This window comes from Sciurus carolinensis, chromosome 6 (assembly GCF_902686445.1).
Source record: "Sciurus carolinensis chromosome 6, mSciCar1.2, whole genome shotgun sequence".
In the NCBI taxonomy this organism is placed as follows: Eukaryota; Metazoa; Chordata; class Mammalia; order Rodentia; family Sciuridae; genus Sciurus; species Sciurus carolinensis.
Window position 1 is genome coordinate 74,724,164 of NC_062218.1, and position 20,988 is coordinate 74,745,151.

Sequence of the window (20,988 nt, forward strand, 5' to 3'; positions counted from 1 at the left end):
TTTGCACATACATATTACTTAAAAGAAAAAATAAAAGTCAAATCTGGTAAAGTAAACATCAGCTAGCCTCTTTATAAACTTCACTTTTATGTAACTTGATAATAACCAACAATTATTACAAAATCATTTTAAAAGTTGGATAACATAATTTCAAGTCACTATTTCTCATCTTAATATCTGTCCTCTCAAAACAAGAATAACCTTAGGGATGAGTGGAAGGCAAGGGTGTGTTATAAAATCAGTGTAATCTTTTTCACTTCTAATGATATACCTGAAAAAAATATTCAAGCATTTTAAGCGAAACTCTAAGAAATTAATAGCAAGTATGTGATTTCGAGCAAAAAGTACTGAAATTCTATTCAGATCATCTTGATTGGAAGCTTGCTGTACTATTTACTTGGACAAGTTATTCAATCTGTAAAAGCCTCAGTTTATTGAATGGCAAAATAGAGAGATGGGGCAACAATTTTGTAATGCAGCTGTGAAGATCACATTCTAACATATTAAGGTTGAATAAAGACTTCAGGACCTTTAGAGTGATGGGATGACTGTCCAAAAGAGGTTATCTTTGTGGTATTGTCTACATCAGCATCCTCAGGCCAGAAAATGGTTAGAGGTCCCAACAGATCCAAAATAAATTCCAAAAAGCTATAAAAACAAGAGAATGGAAACCACATGTAACTTAATAGAGTCTCAATTCACTAAGCAGCTCCTGACCAACTCGGAAAGCTCACAGAGGCATGTGGGTTATATTCAGCTGGATGAGTTTTGAATGCTTTTAAAATACTCTTTAATTTGTTATTGTTGTTAATGACCCAATTGAGAATTTTTAGGGTCTACTAAAGGAGCATTTTATTTGTTAGTTAGCACACTCTCTTTTCCTCCCATTTTCTTCTCTCTCTGTTTTCTGCCTCTTCTTCCATTACATAAATAGATAGAGCCATGCCATATGTGTAATTTGCTTCAATTTCACTCTTTATCCCCTTATAGAAAGTTGTTTTAAATGGACTATACCAACAGAACTAGAGGTGCTAACTAGATCAAACAGTTAATTCTGAAAAATTTGAAGGCTTTCCATGACATTTGTTTATGTTGGCTTTTTCATTTAGTTTCTAGGAAAATTTTATCACTGTGACAGTTAATTCAAATCCCAGCAAGACCTGGTAAGCAAATAACTTGCCAAGTTTTAACTAGAAGTACTCCTTAGCCTTTACCAAAAGAAGGACCAATTTGAGGTGTATTTCTATAATGGATGAGCCTTCTGTCTGAGTATTCCATTACCTCATTCATTTTAAAGTCAATTTAGAACTTATGGACAGTGCCAAATTTACAACCCTGAGTCCAGACTCCCTTTTTTAGTCTACAGAGGAGTCATTGCATAAGTTGTCATGCTGCAAGCCTTCTGAGCCAGCTTCACTCCATCACATCCTTTTTCCTGAGGGGCACAAGGGTTTCAGACTCTTAAGCTATCCAATAATGTCAGTACCATTAAAGATCAGCTAATCTAGCTGAAACCTCAAATCTCCATCTTATGGGACATTATCATATCACTAACAGAAGGGGTTGGCAAAGGCAACCAAGCTCTAAAGTGCTCAAGATTCAAGCCACTAACTACCTTTGTGTTCACTCTATGATAACAAAGTAGGAAACAGGAAGTTCATAAAATATTTAATTTTCCAAAATGTTTTTAAAGAGCTGTACACTGAGAGACTCATACCCCTAAATGTAGAGAATAGAGCTTCAAGGAATGACAGATTAGACCATCTTCTCTAAGAAGAAATGATGTCACGGTTGTTTAGGGAGCTAAGTTTATTTGTGTGCATGCCTCATCTATAATTAGCTTCTCTGAGGGAAGGGCTAAGCACTGCTGGGGTAGGATTACTCTTGCTATTTCACAGTGTCACTGCTATTGTGAGGCTGATTGGATAATTCTGTCAAATGCCCTGATACAAGAGGGAACAGAGAGCTTTGGTCCAACTAGATGGCTCATCTTTTGTCACACATAGTCTGCTCTTTGGAGTCTTATGTCTTTTTCCCATAATTTCCTTTGCCCAGACATAGTCAAGTTTATCCTAGATGGCCAAAGAAAACTTTTTAGGTACATCAGATGGGCTTGGAGCTTTGAAAAATTGGGTAAAATCTTACTATGTCCAACTGGAACTTCAAAGTTAAGAAAGTTTTCAAGTATGGGGGAAAACCACAGAATACAAGGTCATGGGTATTGAGATTGCAGATGGCAATGAAATTCAAGGTTCTAAGATATTTTTTTTAAGTGATAGGTGTCCGAGGCTTATTTTTAAGAACAGAAGTCAGCATAGTTCAAGGGATCATCTGTTTGTTTGAAAGGGTAGAGTCAGGATAGCCAACTGCTCATTCTACCTCTTTTTTGCCCCATAAGTCTATTTTCACCTTCATGGTCAAACTCAGATATCTAGGTACAGTCTTCTGCAATTCTTTCCTGAACCCAGCAGAATGAATCATTGTCTCCTCTGAACTCTCTCAAGACTTATTCAGATTGCCTAGCTTATAACTTATCATTTTAATATAGTTAGTTATAGATTTATCTTCTTGAGATGAGGCCAGAAATATTTTATTTCTCCTTTTTTCTTCAAAAACTAACCAATTAATAAGGTAGATGCATAACTTACATTAGATGAATTCAATTCAAACATTACTTGCATCCTCCATGAGATCAGATTATGCACATTAACAGGTCACAACAACTTAAATGAACCAGAGTTTATTACCTACTTGATTAATTCCATAGCTACCATAAAAGATGTCTTAACATACCCTAGGATCAGATTGGAAATCTGTAAATTAGACAAAAGAAAAAAATAATACTAGAATGATCATGAGTATATGAATCAAGCAAGGTGAGTTTCAGAGAGAAGATAAATTTGCTTTTTGCAATTGACTTGAAGAAGACATAGTAAGATGATGGAGGGGGAGAAATAAGTCCACTGAGCCACCTACTGTGGAAGATTATTAAATATCTATGATAATTATGATAGTAATAACTATTTTAAGACAAAGGAATGGAACTTATATTACTATAGTGGCATCTGTGAAACATTTGGATAATTCTAGTTCACAGTTTCAATCTTTCTGATTTTCAGAGCATTCACAGTTGCTTTGCCTTGTCACGTTGGGGAAGGAAAGCTCATTCATAAGGAGTCGTAGCTTAGTTCTTTAGTCATTAGTAAAAATGGGTCATAGATCATGTCATGTTGTCTGTAACCTAGTTATAATTCTGGCAGGAGAGAAGTTTCAAAATCTTGATTTCATATAGAAACCTTTAAAAACTCATTAGCTTCTGATAATTATACTAATATCTAAAGCATTAAAATCATGGAGCTAATTTCAGAAAAAGATCACTGGTGAACGTGTTCTAGGGACATTTTTTCTTTCAAATTCTTAGGAACAAAAGAGAAGGCAGTTCAGGGCTCTAATGTGATACCCTATTTTAGAGGCAGAAGAAAATCAAGTTCACGGAAGCATCACGTCGTGAGTTAGCGGATTCTAAAATGAAAAGCAAGAATATTAGAGCAACATCTCTAAATGTGACTCTGGGCACTGGAGAAGCCTCTCCACTTGTGATTGATTTGCATTTCTGCCTATGTCTGAATTCATATTCCACAAGCACAGATGGAGGTGTGATAGATTTTTTTTTTGAGCACATCTATTTATTCAGATACCGGATTCAGTCTCTGAGTAGGGAGATGGTAAAGGCTGCTGTGAGCAGATGGCACATAGGCACTATGACTTTAGAAACAACATTCTTTAAAGATAAGTGGCACAGTAATAATAATAATACTTAGCACATATATTGCACCTTTGGTCTGCCAACATTAACTAATTAATCTTCAGTAGACCCCTGTGAGATAAGTAAGTGCTTATAATTATCTCTATTATGCAGTCAAGTCAACTAAGAATGTGTCTGCACATACTGTGGAAGAATTGGCCCAAGTTAAGGACCGGGTGGATCCAATTTGCATGGCTCTTTAAAATTTCTGCTCTAGTAGCAGAGACTAGTATTTCTAGACACCCTGCTGTTTGAGGCACCATATAGATTTGAAGCAAGATATCAACTGCAAGATATATTTCATTCAGAAGGTTTCTGCTGCAGGCATCCAAAATAGGCCTGAGAAAAGTTGAGTCATTTTCTAAAGCCTGAGAGGCCATGGCTGGCCAGAAGCAGGAGTGGAATTACAGAGCCTCTGCCTGCTTCTGTGATTTGAAGAAGGCAATTTGACTGCACATATCTTTTAATGATAGTCTTTAAATTATTGAACAAATTATAGAGTTCAGAGAAGTCTGGGTATTTCCCTTAATATTTGCTGCACTTGAGGGCTCTCCAATGTAAGTTGGCTGGATGTGACCTATGACTTTGGTCAGAGAGATTAATAACACACATCAGAATGAAGGACTGCTGAACTGCTTAAAGGTGACACTGAATTGCTCAGATTCTGAGATTCCCAAGCTGCTGACATGGAGGAGCAGAAGTGTCTGTCTTGAGGATATGAAATTTTGGCATCATTGGAGTATATCAAAAGAATTCAGCCTCAATTTGGAAATATCCAGGAAAAAATAATAGGAATATGAATACACATTACACAAACTTATTAGAAGAATTTGAGGAGAAAATATATAGGGAGTGTCTCTAGGTACCTTATTTTGAAAGACAAATTAGTAATATTTTAATCCCCAAGCCACCCTTATTAGCAACGTGATGATCTGGGACAAGTAATAATCTTCAAAATGCAGTTTGCTCATCTATAAAATTGAGGCTAATTCCACCAAACACAAATAACTTGAAAGATTCTAAAACTACTTCTGTTCCTTTCAAAAGAGTCAAGGGGGTTTTATGACTTTTTAAAAATACTTTTGTTTTCCATTACAGTATCTACTACAATACTTGCATCCAAAGTCACCAAATTCTTTACTTTTAAACTTTGAGAGGTGATTGTCATTGACCTACTTTTCCTTTTCCATTTTAAACTGCTCTGGTTTTATTCAAGTGATCAATGATGATGCTTACAGGTAAATTATTGACTACATGGTCCAGTTGCAACTTAAAAACTGAGAGTCATTTTTAATACAAATCACATCTGGGTCACGAATATTTCATAGGTCATGAAAGAGAAGTCCTTCCTCAGTTAGCATACCTCTGTTCCCTTGGATTAGAATGCTCTCTTCCTTCCTTTCTTAAAAAAAATCCTTTTTCATTTTTAAAAGTCTAGATTACATCCAAACTCTCTCAGCAAGTCATTCCTGACCACCACAGTTGATACTGCTCTCTTCTTATGCAAAACTCCTAAGTTTCATCTTCAGCACTTCTTACTTAGCATGGATGAATGTGTATACCTAGGTTTTAAACCTTTTTAAGTATTTGCATTGTTCTTTTTAGACCATATATGTACACATATGACTCGGAGGTATTATAAGAATTTAGCACATACACAATGAACTGAACTATACCTGGAACAAAAAATTTCCAATCAATATTATTGACTACAACTATCAGTATGATGTATTAATCCTCATCTAGAAATTTCTCTACCTTCCTTGCCTCAGAGAAATGATCAAAAGATATATTACAAGTTTATAACAATTTACAGTTTACCAAGCAGTTGGTCAACATTTAATCTTCATAAAATACGTAGAGGTTGATAGTATCTGTTGTATGTGGTGGAAGAAGAATTTCAGGTTTAGAAAAAGGATAGCAAATTAAATGTGGGCATTCAAGTAGAATATAAACCAACAGGAAACTTCTGACTAGTCCAGAGGAAGAATTAATCAATGGTGACACAGGTACCAATTTGGCAGACCTCTCTAATATGATCCCTAAACTGTTCTTTTTCCTTTCCTGTATCACATGAGCTTTTACTCTATCTCAATTGGTCTGTAAATTATTTACAGGTCATATGTCTCTTAATTAGATTATAATTTATTTGAGGAAAGATCAGACACTAGGTATTTTTAACTTACCTCTAACCTCTTGCTATAGCATTTGATACCTTTTGAATGTTCACTAAATACTTTAAAAATTCCTATCACTTAGAAATCTAATCTCAGTTTGACTATTAGTTTGTCATGTGACCACTAAGATAGTCAGCAAATGTTTATTGCAACCATATTATCTGGATGCAGGGAGGGAAAATCACTTGCCAATAAAAAGATGAACAAAAATATGTAAACTCAGGTTCTTTCTAAATTTCTTCCATTTGATCAACTTATTTTTCTTAGGTTGAAAAATTATTAAAATACAGTGAAGCACTTTGAAAGCTAGGTCTCAGACTTCTTGACAGCACAACTCCTAGAAATCATGCTGTTCCTTGTGAAAGTCCAGAAAGTATTAAATAGTTCCATTTTGTTTGCAGAAATTGGCATACAAGTTGCTGTTTAAAATGTTATTCTTCTTACTAATGTTAAACTTAGATTAAATGTGAAGTAACAACTGAAAGCACTGGTGTCCATTCAGCAAAAAGTAGTATCTATGGCAGACATTGGTGTGTTTTCACTGCAGAATACTTCTCCAGCTTATTCATTCATTCTTCTCACTAGACTATGAGTAATACTTGGTATCAAATATCAGTCGATGATTATAAGATTAACACTGAAAATGGGGAAATTCTAAACAGCAATCTAATTGTCTTCCTGAAAACTGGACAAGAAGAGCTAGTACTTTGGTAACGAAGTACAAGATACATACTATAGGATAACTTTGCTGCATAACTTTTGAAAATTCTCCACAGAATTTAAAGTAAATCTGAAGTATTCTCATAATTTGACCCTTATTAAAACAGATCAGTATCAACTTACTTATATTTGTGTTTGCCTGTCATCTTTTTCTTTTTAAAACAGTTAAAATCCTGAATATTTACAGAAGGAAACATCTCCTTTCCTAACAAAGAGAATTCACATCTGGGATCACAAGAACCCTAAATATCATAGCAGTAGTAAGACAGCCATAGCTCATCTATTTTGTTGTTACAATGGCTATAGTTGGGTGTAAAATTTTCTTGTTTGCTAGGAGTGAACAGTAGGAATAATCAATAGCCCAATAGGAGAAAAAAAATTATATAACCACATCATTATAGGGTATTTTGACTCCAGTCCCCCCAAACAGATTGAGTCCACAGAAGATGATAATTATAAAGTAAAAGACTGAGAGGGTAGAGGTGGGGCAGATCAATGATCAATGTGGCAGAAGACAGGTCAACAAGGAATTATTTTTCTTTTCAGCAGCAAATGACATTATTCATGTAACCACCATTACTATTCTGATGGTGATAGTAGGAAGGAAAACTAACAATAATGACACACCTAGAGGAGCAAACCTGGGTTTTCCTCATTGTAATAAATACGGCTCATTCATTTTATCCCTCAGTTCTAGGAAAACTCTTCTCAGAGCATTTGTTCTCAGTTCGGTGAAGTTGTACAGGTGGTGCTGCCTCAGCAGGAAACTGTCTTCTTGCTGAGGGACCGCCAATTATTTGTAGTGAAACTAAAACAGAAGAATAAATATTACATGTTGATGGATGCTTGTCAGGAAAGAGAGTGAGGTACTTTCAATGGGGCTTGTCAGACACAAAAAAACCTTCAGCAAATCTGCATTTTCAATGGCAAAGTGGCTAGAATTCTCCAGCTGCTTCACTGGTGAACCTCAAGATTTATCTCATAAATTTAAATTATAGATGACATAGCACTGGAATGGAAATAGATGACACCTTTAAAAATAAATCTAGTGCAACATTTGGGAAAAGGAATCACACATTTAAAAGGGGAAAAAAGAAAGTTCCAATGTGCCAAAACAGAGCTTTTATTTGTTGTCCTATTTACTATTCTCTTTCTAAAATTAGCATCTCTCTTACTTTTTCTCCTTAGTCTCCTGTATAAGACATGCTGTGGAGAAGCTATGGAAGTTTTGTGTAACTCAAGGAGTAATCTGGGTTGCAACTATAATAAAAAGCTTGCCAAGGTTGGGAGCCAAACTGGCAAGGTTTTCTGTTGTGTCAGCGTTTGAGTATTATTGCAATGTTATCATATCACTGAAGAAAGGAGAACATGGAAACAGCAGAGACAAATGCTAAACAACATTGGAAGGAAAGTGTGTACCTAGCTTCAGTAGGTACGTTGACTGTATTGGACAGGGCTTAACATTAATATGAAACAGTCAATTCAACTTTTAAACCAATCATATGAAACTGTGTTTTTAAAATTTATTTCAAGAGATCATGATTCCAGAAGCCTTCAAATTAGATAGTAATAAAGAATAAGAAAGATTGTGGATCTGAAAATCTATAAAATCAGATGAAGACATGTTTGCATTAAATGGATGTTTGCACTGGCCAGAATAGGGAGAAATTTAGAAGGAAATTTGAGAGAAATAATTTTAAGATTTTTTCCCCTTTATCTATTTATTCACATGTCCAAGTAAAGTTGAGGAACATTTGTCATAAGAAACTAGGATAAAATTCATTATTTGAGTAAAGATTACTAAAATACTAAAATCAGATTGGTAAATTGAGAAAAAACAAAAATGAAAGCAATAGCTAGAGGCCAAATGAGTTAAAATAAAGTCACACCTATCATTAACATAAAAATGTTTATCCAGGGGAAGTATACTAACATTTTGATTATCCCAAGCAAGGTATTTTCTAAATCAGGAATGTTAAACCACGCTATGTAGGAAATGCTGTTTAAAAAAAAAAAAAAAACTAAATAAAAAACAGAGAGGGAATAGGACACAGAGAAACACATGTGCTCTTCCAGAGGAAAATTTCCCACCAATGTCTGGTATTCTGGTATATCATGGAAGTATGCATATATAACTCAGAAGATGTAAAGACTGAAGTGAGTTTAAGAATTTTACCTAGATTTGCTATTTGTATCACTTGATTTCTAATTCCCTATAATTAGAAAGGAACTCACCACTGATCAGTTTAGGTTTTCAAGTGACACTATGCATGTGGAGCTCAGAAAAACCAAACACCTACAGGAATGTGTTGAAGAAACCAGATAGCAAGGCCATCAAGTTATTCAGTCTCTGTTTCCATTCCCTGGAGTTTATCAACTTTGTTAATGGGGCATATGTGCTGAGAATTATGTAACATTAAACATGGGGAACAGTTCCTGGAAAAAAAAATTCCCATTCTTCCTCAATACAAATGCATTGGTAAGTCTAGTGTCCAGGTGAAACACCACCCTCTAGTGTATATCTCTAAATAATGTTGTGACTGCTCTGATGGTAATGATTTGAAAGTCAAGAATATTAAACCAAAGATTATAATGAAAGTCATCTTCTACTAATATGCATTAGGGAACTCATGCAGATTAAATGCACAATGAGTGATATGTAATTCATTGGTGAACTCAAAATACCTGATGCTTCTTTGCTCAAAATGAAGTAAACAGTTAACCAGATGAAAGAATACAACACAGACTTGAAAAACAACAAACTCTTAAATTGTACAACTATTTGCTGAGTATCTGGTATGAGAGAGATGCTGTTCTATGATACCATGAAAGCAATAACTACTTAAGTCATGGAATGGAAGAAAAAATTTCTAAGAGGTGAGCATCCTAGGAGAAAAACCTCAGTCATGTCTGCTCTTTGGAAAAATAACATGAATTTCTGGAGTCAAGGTGACATTGAATCACCTAAAGAACATAAAGATATGCTAACAGAAACAAAATTATTTCTTAGAAGTTCTCAAAGTAATTGCCACAAAAAATATAAATTCTTCTATTATTTAAGAAGAAAAAATGCTAGTTGATGAAAGTCTAGATTAGAAGCTCTTTTGTAGTTATGTACCCTGATTCCATGGGAATCTTAGGAATAAATGAAATACTTTTAAAAGTATTTTACTCCCTGGTATGTCCTATGAAGACATTTGGCATTGTTCTCTTCTCTCTTTGTAAAGAGCTCAAGGAAATTTAACTTTGTTCGAAAATATCTGCCACTCCTTTCTACACTGATGAATCTCTTAGGAAACTTCTTAAACATATTTGGCTTAAACTGTTGAACATAGAATTGGCCTGGTGCATACAAGCCTGAAACATTTGAGTGTGGTAAAAATTTTGCCCACAGGACATGAAATTTATCAATTTCATAAACATTTTTCTCAGAATATCTTCAAAATACCTTATTGAGATTCCTTTTTGGTATCTTTCCATGGAATCAGAGAACATACCTAGGATCTCAATCTAACAAGAGCATCATTGCTCACCAATATAATCCTTTAGCTAACAGCAAGTTATTTAGACTTTTGTCACAAGCAAATATTTTCTCCTATACCCACAACTGTGATATAACTGCCTCAAAACATTTTTGGAAGTAGATGGAATTTAATTAAATACCCATATATGTATGCATGTGAACATTCTGCTCAAGTTTATGTGTGCAAGGAATGAACATTGCTGAACATAGTCACTCAGGTAGAAAATATCTATTAAAAAATGTTGTGAAATTACCCTGGAAATGATCTTCTTCTATAGCTAGGAAAGAAACACAACACAACTAGGTTAATTAACAACCTTGTTCTAATTTTAAGTAGTATATGAATTGAGAAAAATAACTTTTCTTGCAGATCTCAGATTCCCTCCTCATGTAATATATAGAACTGAAAACTAGTAAAAGATTCTTCAAGTTGTAATAGCCCATGACTTCCAAGGTTTCTTTGGCTCATTAATTAATATTTAAATATGCTTAAATAATTTTGGAAACTAAGATTAACTTTGGCCATAATCAACACCAAAAATATCTTAAAGAAATTTTTTTAATAAATAAGCAATCTAGTTCTGATGCTATGCTGCATAGCCTAGCAGTTAGCAAATAAGGTACATAATGATGCTGCCCAGTTCCACTATGACTAGCCACATGACTTTCCAGTGCTTTATGTTTCTTACCAATAAAGTGGGCATTTTATTTACCTTTATTTGAAAGACTATCTTGAGGATCAAGTGTAATTACACATATAAAACTTTTAGTACAGACTTTACATAGACTGAGATTTAACATTTTAACTTTTTTTTTTTGCTATTTACTAGCATACAAACAAAGGTTAGAGAAAAAAATGAGAAAGAAACCTATTCCGGTTCCTAGCTTTAGCAGAATTTTTGAAGGAAAACTAATTTTTAGCTCCACATCAAATAGTTAATAACCTTTTGTTATGTCTCTGCCATTGGCATCATCAGTGAGTAGAAATACAAGGAGCATCTGACCAACACTGTAGTTTGTACCATTGAAGAGATATTTTGGAAGGGTAGGTCATTTCAGTGAGACATAATTGAGCTGTCAAAAATGGTTAGTGAATAATAAATGCAGGTATGAGGCATGCTTCCTCACTGCATTCTCAACAGCACCTCAGTAAGAATGCACAAAGGGTAGCCACAAAAGCATCCACTACCACACACAATGAAAGTGGGAAGAAAAGCACATTATAACTGTGGCATACATAGCAATCTCTACCACAGGAAAACTATAGTATTTAGTTAATCCAACAATATGGTTTGACAGGTTCTTTAAAAATAAACAAAACAGCACATTGTGAAATTTATCAAGTGATTTTTTTCAAATAAATATCCATGCTGTGTTTCAATGTTCTTTAAGCCTTGACATTTATGTTGAATTATAAACTTGCTATGAAAATGGGAACTTGGATTTCTCCAAATGAAAGCCTTTTGGAGTTGATAAACAATTCTCACTGCAGCTTAATAGATTCTCTTTAAATTTCAAGTCCAAATGTCAGAGCTAGAGACTATGAAGACTGAAAAAGTAGAGGTTTTGTTGATGTTTTCTATCCTATTACTGTTCTTATAAAGGTTTTTGTTCCAACTGAATATAACACATCATATGGTCTCTAGTTAGCACTGGCAGGGAAAAAAAATGAATTTGCAGAGTTCAAAGAGACTAAACTGATAGAGATAATATGGCCGGAGGATATCAGCTTCTGTACATTTATTTCTTATATTTAGTGGCGTGCATAAAACTATGTGGGTTTTGAGTAGAGAGCATTATCTTAAAAGGGTGTAAAAACACCCTGAAACAAAATTCATATTTTGAGAACTCTGACAGAATTGAGGAACTGAGGCCAAACTGACACTACTTAGCAATCAACAAGAGTTGTCCATGTATTCAACGGCTCTACTGGGCACATTTAGCACAATTGATCAGGCTAACTTTGAGAGGGATCACAGGATATAAAGACTCCTTGGAAGCAGTAGGAAAATGAATAGCTGAATGGAGAAAATTGTGCCACACATCTTGTCCTATTACTGTTAACGCCAGCAGTCACAATCAGTAGTTTATTGTATAGGGCAATCTTGTTGATTAGAAACTGGATTCAAGTTCATCAAAATGGAATGGCATGTAACTCATCCCTTCTATTCCTACAGAAATAACTTATGCATCTTTATAGACATTTTTATTTGTAGAACTATATTATGTCATAAGAATTGGCTTTGGAAATGTATATAATGCCTTGTCAATCACTTCTGCCATTCATTTCTTACAGAAAACAGAAAACAAATTGGAAAAAAAGTCTCACTTTCTATGGCAAAGTAGAGATTTCTATGCTACTTTTATTAGGTAGGAAGGTTTGAAATATTTGTCTTGAGGTCCAATTGCTCTGTCATATTATTTGGACTGTGTTTATTTCAAGATGTAGACACTTTGCAAAGGCTCCTATATATAATTGTTAATTTAATGATCTGAAAGAAATAACCCTGAAGAAGCAGATTAACATACTCAGAATTAGCCAGAGGTCACCAAATGGGAAAACAACACAAAGCCAAAAAGTTTAAAGTTCATTGTCAGCCACTAACTCCTTTCTCTGGCACACAACATCAGCTCATTACCCCCAGTCCTGACCCAAAAAGGAGAGAATAAACAGTTAGTTGCTTAGCAACAGGACTGCTGAGCAAAGAGGTAGAATTTGCTTTAATGTTGCTTCTTGGGCTGATCATTTCAAGGTCTTTGCAGATCATGCAACTTCTAAAAGAAGCAACTCTCCATAAATACTGACTTAGATTGAGAATAGCATTGACATTCAAATACAGAATAGAAATGCATTTAAATAGCAACCTTATAATAATATTATTTAATAAACATTTATTGAAGTCTGTGTTAAATATTTTGTTTTTATATTAATTTGTATAGATAAAATATGAAGATTGTGTATTATATTTTTGCTGGATGTGCATTAAATAATAAATTTAATATTTGCATATTTTTAAAGTATTACACATGTGAGTGTGTAGGTTCAAAAAATAGAAAAATGGTTTTAAGGTGTGTGTGTGAAATTTCAGCATCATCACTCAGCTAATACACAGACTATTAAATTGTATTAAGAAGAGTATGTTAGTTACTCTTAGCAAATCACTTATTTTTATAATCATCATCTTTTTGGGGTTCACACTAAGGATGTGGATCACCAGGTATCGCAAAGAGAGGACCGAGGCCATATCTTGTTATTTCCCTTATAGAAGCACAATCTAGCAATGGAGCACTGAAGTCATCCCAAGAAAAAGAACTGACTGCATATAGATCAAAATTTAGCATTTTCTATGCATAATTTGTATGCCAATTTGCTTGTTTTTGAAACATAAAATTATTCCATGGTCGATAGACTATAAAGTTCATAACTTCTTTAAGTCTACTTGGTTGTTCCACTATAGGAAGATGGTCTTTCAGATTCTGTAGATTTACTTTGGGAGAAAAAAGTTCACAGTGAGAACAATAGTTCCAGACACCACAGATGGAAATTTAAATGTGGTGTGATACTGCACATCAGGAGCCAGCTAAGGTAACTGTGCTGCAATCTGTGAGCTACTCTTGTGAAAAGATCCCTTGGCATTTTCTTAACAAGAGCAGAGTGTGAGTGCCAGTGTTTTGACTTGCTCCCATTTTCCAGTGTACGAGCTCCAACCACCAACACTCATTCTACATTTCACATCTTAAATGATTTTAGGGTTATGCAATTCACTTTAATATTTTTCCTCAAACATACACTTTAGTAATAGCAAGGCAGACTCTATTAATCATTTTGAGACTTCTTGAGGAAAACGTGCTGCTCTTGAGCCCCAGTAACAACAGTCTTATGTCTCCCTTTTTTAAAAACCAATTTCAACTGCATTTTCTTAAATTATCCAGTGCTTAATCAATTTAAGTGCTTTTATGAGTGTGAACCAACTTCAACACACAAAAATGTGTAAAATACAAGAGACTTGAACAAATAAATACCACACAACACATAATATCTGGTAGCATAATAGAAGTTTTATCATTAAAGTATTTTTTTTTTACTTAGGAAAATAAAATGTTATTTACAGAATGCAGCGGTATAGTTTAAAATATAATATATTTTGTCGTCTTAGAAATATTTTCAACATTTTTGATGTAATGAAGGGTAAGAAAATAATCAACACAATTTCTTTAAATAGCACATTAATTTCAAAGATATTTTTGAGACTAAGTCTCAAAGTAATTTTAAAATGTATTTAAGTAACAGTAATAAATTATCACAGTTATAACAAGTTAATATGGCCTCAAACTTACTTTTGAATATTTAAATTTTTCTAGTCATTATCATAATCATATGATCAATCTCTTTTCAAATCATCTCAATTAATTTACTCTGCCTACATTCTGTTGTTCCTGTTTATTTATTGAGTGATCTCTTGATTTTAATACCTAATGCACATAATCCCACTTAACTTTCACATTCACACTTGGAACTAGAAACTATCATGGCTATTTTACAGATGAAGAGTGTTAGGTTGAAAAATGTTAGTTAATTTGCCAACATACATAGCTAAGAAGCAACAAAATTAGGGTTGGAACATGAAATTGACTGTTAAGTTATAGATCTATTGGTATAATTATTAGCAATGATAAACTCTATTTCAACAAATCTTACCACTTTTCTTAAGTCAAATGGTATAAAAATGTCTAGTTTTGCCTCTATAAAACTCTGCTTCCCAGAACTTTTGAGTAATATTAACAATAACTTCTTTTTCTAGAACTGAGTAATAATCACAGATTCAAGTAAAAAGATGGATAAAAGTTTCTAAAAGCTTCTATTTGTTATTTGGTTCATTACCATTCAGTATTTTCCCAAGGTTTTGAGATACTAAAGACTATCTTAAAAGGACCGGGTACCTAGTTAAATACTCTTGAAGAAAGAAATGATGATATTAAATTATAACTAAGGAGAGAAATTTACCCAAATAGTACATTGTCACAGTCAAGGGACAGAGAAAAAAAAAATTAAAAAATCAGATCAAACCAAAGCAAGATAACAGACAAGAAGGTCGTTGAGGAAATGGATATGAGCCCACATGCATACACACACTCTCTCACATACACACAAACATAGAATATGCCATTATTACAAGTGTTGACTCAGTCTTTTTCATGAAATAATATATTTGATAAATTGCATTATAATTATAAAAATCAAACTAGCATTAAAAACTAAAAAGAAGTCCAAAATCTAAACCAAAAAATGACAAGTATTGATGACCTCAGTATTATCAAATCATATTTTGTGACATTCCTAATTTATTATCCTTGCTAAACCTATGGCCATGACCCTTAGCTCTGATAGATTATGCATGAGCACACAAAGGCAGATCCAGAATAGGAAAAAGAAAACTTTAGTATAAAAAATGGAGAAGCAGGGAAGAAAATGGAAATTTAGATGGCTAAAAAATAATCATTTAGGTTGGCTTCAACTTTTTCAATGTTTTCATTTGTCAGACACAATAAATTATACTGAAAACTGAGTGGCATAATTTTGAAAGTGTAAAAGCATTGTTTCACATCTAGTTCCAAAAGCAGTGGAGCAGGATAAATTCAAGAAGAGGTAAAACAATCACATTTCAAGGCAGAAAGCATGCTGAGTTTATTCCTTATTAATGGACTGCAACTTCATCTAGAAAAAAGCAGGGCAAGCAAGAGATCTAAAATAGGCATTTTCAAAATATTACTATAAAGAGCAAGAGATTGCTATAATTTAGCTGCTGAGCATAAATCTGAAGTCCTTAAAGTGTGATTTTAGGCTGCTGATCCTGACCTCCTACAGACCAATTAGAGCTAAATAATTGTTGTTGGTATGACAACGTCAGGGAGAAACAAAAAGACTTCACTTTCTTTAAGAGAAGCCACAGAGTTGCTCTTTAGAACAGAAAATAAGAAGGGGTGGTCATAAATCATGGTAACTTATGAGATCACATTGGGTAATGGCATTTTTCTTCTAATAATATTATTAAGATCACAGTGGATCAGGGAGTACTAACATGCACATCATTAATTTGTGCTTTTCAGTCTTCAAGCTGAGAATTTATTATCAAAATCAAGTTGATTATTTAATTCATGTGAAGAGTCATTTTAAAGACATTTCAAACTCATGTATTTCTTAGATATGGCTTTAGTTTCAGGTCTCATTAGCAGACTTTCTATGAGCTGATGGTTAAAGCTTATGTAGATTTTATTTTTTAAAAAATAATTTCAACTAAGTAAAAGCTATTATTACTGATCATATGCAAAAGAAGTTACCTGTGGTCTTCACTGCTTTGGTACAGAAATGTTACTCCTAACTTTAGAGCTTCACCAAGGTATAATTGATGTACAAGAATGGCTCATATTGATGGAGATTTTGAGGAGCTGCGATTCATGAAACCATCATCACAGTAGAAATAGTGGACCTGCACACTACCCTCCAGATTTTCTTATGACCCAGTGCAATCTGGTCTTCCATTCCCTTACCTTCATCTACCATTCTCTTATTCCCAGAGAACCACTTATCTATTTTCTGTCATTTGAGATCAGGTGGCATTTTCTAGAATTTTTTTATAAATGGAATTATAAAGTAAGTCTTTTTTCTCTTTTGGTCTGGTCTCTTTCACTCAGCATAACTATTTTGAGATTTATCCATTCTGTCACATTACTTTTGATTACTGGGTAGAAGTCTATTTATGAATAATATATCACAATTTGGTTTTTAGTCACTTGTTGATGGTCATCTGGACTGTTGCCTGTTTTTTCCCAATATACAAAAAATCTGCTATGAATATTTCTGTGCAAATACTTACCCAGACATTTGCTATCGTTTCTCTGGGATAGATATTTATAAGTGGAATGGTTGAATCATATGGTAGGTGTACATTTTACTTTTTAGATTCTAAAATGTTTTTCAAAGTGGTTATAATATCTTTTATTCCAGTAGAGTTCAAGTAAGTCCACATCTTCATCCTCAGTGGATGTTGTAAAGTCTCCTTCAGTTCATCTACTCCAGCCGCATGCTAAGATATCTAGTTATCATCCAGTTCCTGGTGACCAATGTCACAAAGTACATTTTTCAGGTACTTATTTAGTATACACATAATTTATTTGGCAATTAAATATTTTCCCATTTTAAATTCAGTCATTTGTTTGCATATTAATAAGTTTTGTGGGTTTGTTATGTGTTCTGAATACAATTACTTTATTAAATATGAGTTTTGAAGATTTTTTTCAAGATTTTAACTTATTTAGCTTTCTTAACACTGTCTTTGGGAAAGCTAAATATTTCAATTTTGATGAAATCTATTCATAACTTTTTAATTTTATGATTGTGACTTCCTTATCATATGTTAGTAATATTTGGTCTAAATTAAGAAGGTATTCTCCTGGTACTTTTCTACTTTAGTTCTTTCATTTTAGGTCCATGATTCATTTCCATTATTTTTCTTTTACATTTGTGACTTTTAAAAAAATTTATTTATTTATTTATTCATACAGATATATCCAAAAAAACAAGGGCCGAATGTCTTCCATTAATTTTTGTATGTGGTTGAAGTAAATATTTAGCACTCACTCTCGCGTGTGCGCTCTCTCCCCCATTTTCTCTCTCCTTTCTTTTCCTCCCGATTATGATTATCAAATTCTCCTAACAGCAGTTGTTGAAAAGATTATGATTTCCCCATTTAATTTCATTGGCATCTTGTTTAAAAAAAAAAAATCACCTGACTACGTCTGTAGGCCTGTTTCTGGATTATCTAGTATGTCCCATTGTTCTTCTGGGAATGCCACACTGTCACTGGAGATTTATATTAGATATTAAAATCAGGAAGAATAAACACTTCATTTTTTTTCAAAGTTGGAAGAGCCAAAGTCATTTTGACTCTTCCAAGTCCTTTGCATTATTAAATAAATTTAGAATCAGTTTATCAAGATCTTAAAAACAGCCTGTTACTAATGATGTTGACTGAAATTGCATTGGATCTATAGATCAATTTTGGAAAACTCAATATCTTGATAATATTGGGTCTTCTAATTCAATAAGATGGAGTAGCTCTCCATTTATTTATCTCTTATTTAATTTCAGCAATATTTTGAAGTTTTCATTGCACAGGTATTTAAAATATTTTGTCAAATTTATTCTTAATTATTTCATCATTTTATGTCATCTTAGATAATAATACTTTTTAAAAATTATTCATTGACAATTTATAGAAATATATTTTATTTTTTCATATTGTTTCTGTGAAGAAATCTTAAAAATATAGTTTTAACAGGTTTTTTGGTATATTTTTGTTAATATATTATCCTATAATTTGCAAGTAAAGACAGTCTTAGATCTTTTCCAATCTGTATGATTTCTTTTTTTTATTGCTTTTTTGTACTGCCTACCATTCCCAGGAAAGGGTTGACTGGAACTAATAAGAATGATGATTTTCATTTCATTCCCATTCCTGGGGTGAATTATAATAATAAACATTTAATCATTCAGCACTTCATATATTATTAACTATAAATTTTGAATCAATGGCCTTTTTCATAATATTACATCCCTTTCATATATTGTTGGATTTGACTTGCTGAAATTAGTTAAGAATTTTTGCAAAAATGTTTATGAAAGATGTGGGCCTGTAGTTTTCTTTTCATACGATTGTCATTTTCATATTTTTGGAATGAAGGTAATCTAACTTTTTAGAGTTTTCATAGAATGAGCTGGAAAGTGTTCTGTCCTCTTCAATTTTCTGGCAGAAATCTCAAATTTTCCTACATTAAATCTTTAATAGAATTTGCAAATTAGAAATTAAGCTCTCTATCCTGTAAGTCATACCATTCTATAACTTCTTAAACATTGCATAATAGAAATAAATATTTTAATACTATTTTCTACTACTTTTATCATTTGTTTAATTGTGTTTTCTCTGGCTTATACTTTTCTCCTTATTGTGGTTTATACTCTCTGCATAGGAAACTTTATTTTGTTTTATTTTGTGAGATACTAAGTTTTTCTCTATCTCTCCATGTACATATATATATATGTATATATAACCATAAATGTTACATATATATATATATATATATATATATATATATATAATTATGTTCTTGAGCTTTGCTTATAATGCAATTTACTTGAAATCATTTGATCCTTTCAAGGTTTGCATTGAAGCTTTGTTAGTTCCAGGGACACTCTCAATCTGGACCAATTTTACCCTAATGTTTAAGCAATACCCACACTGAGTCTTCCACTGAATGGCATGTCTATGTGTAAGATGAAGGTTTTCCTACTCAGGGGTGTGGAAATAAAAGCTATTCTTAACTTTTCTGATCACCAAGTGTTGTTTTGACTATTTATTTCCAGATTCTTTCCCTGGTATTGAGTGGATTTCTCATGTAAGTGTATTTACATGTACTCAAGTGAAGATTTGAAAAGAATACTGTGTGAATTAATAGAGCTTTTTCTGTCTTTTTCTTTTGGAGGTCACTTTTTGCACTGTTTTCTGTTTAATGCTTTTGTTTTATGTATGTTTTTTTTCTATTTCTTATACTTATTTAAAAAGAAAGGGTAAATTTCTTCCAACAGTTCATCATAACCAATGGATATATAACCTTTTATGAGAGAATTTAGTACATTCAGGAGGAAGCCAAAATCTCTTCCTTAGGAAAATAAGAAGGAATTGAGATTCATTATGTTCAGTACTTCAGCATCTCATGAGCTATGCAGAAATGGTACTGACATTCATGTCTTCTGAGAATGAGTCAGTGTTTGGTTTAATCTGATACCTATTAATATATATTTTCAAATGAAAAATTTAAGTAAAATGCTTCCAATTGATAATTATATTTACTCAGTATATTATAGTTTACAATATACTTCATGTATGCTATTTGAGTCAAGTTTTATACTGACTCTATGTATTTTGATTGCTTTGACACAGAAAAGGGATTTAAGACCCACAACACATCCGTAGATTCTCCCAGCAACAGGTTATGTTAAAATCAAATAGAACAAAACTTGAAAAGACCTTCCAACTCCTGGTCCAGAGCTCTTCCTACTTGTATATATTTGTTTTGCCAAGTACTGAAATAAGTAAGACTCTAAGATCAATACTGAAGGCTGCCAGTGTCAAATTTTCAGGTCACAAGATGTTTATTACAGACAGCTGAGATATAACACCATTTGTCAATCAACTTAATGAAATAAGGTTATATATGAATTAACTACTTAAAGCACTATTCATATTGACCCAACTCAACTTCTCTAAGATGAATCATTTCTTTAATGATTCCCTTTTCATGAAACCAAAGTTTTGCAGTACCTCAATTTAATTACATGTTTTGAATATGAAGATAATTTTCTTTTGCTTATGTTTTTATAAAGCATTGAAGTATCTAGGTCTGCAAAAAAGGGAGCTACATGGTCATTCATATGTTGTCTTAAGTCCCCAGTCAAAAATTGTACCTCCATGCCATACATTTTTGAAAAGCATTCCCTTTAGTAACAAGGCATACACATTCTGCATACAACTGGGGTTAATAAAAAGGGCACTATTGTCAGTTGCAGTCCTGTCATATGGTATATACTGTGAAAAGCAGCCTGCAGTTATAATTTGAAAACTTAAACTTCAAATTGCATGACCAGACAAATTACAATTTTCACTCTGGGAACTTTTTAAAGAATCTTTTGTCTTCTCAGCATATCA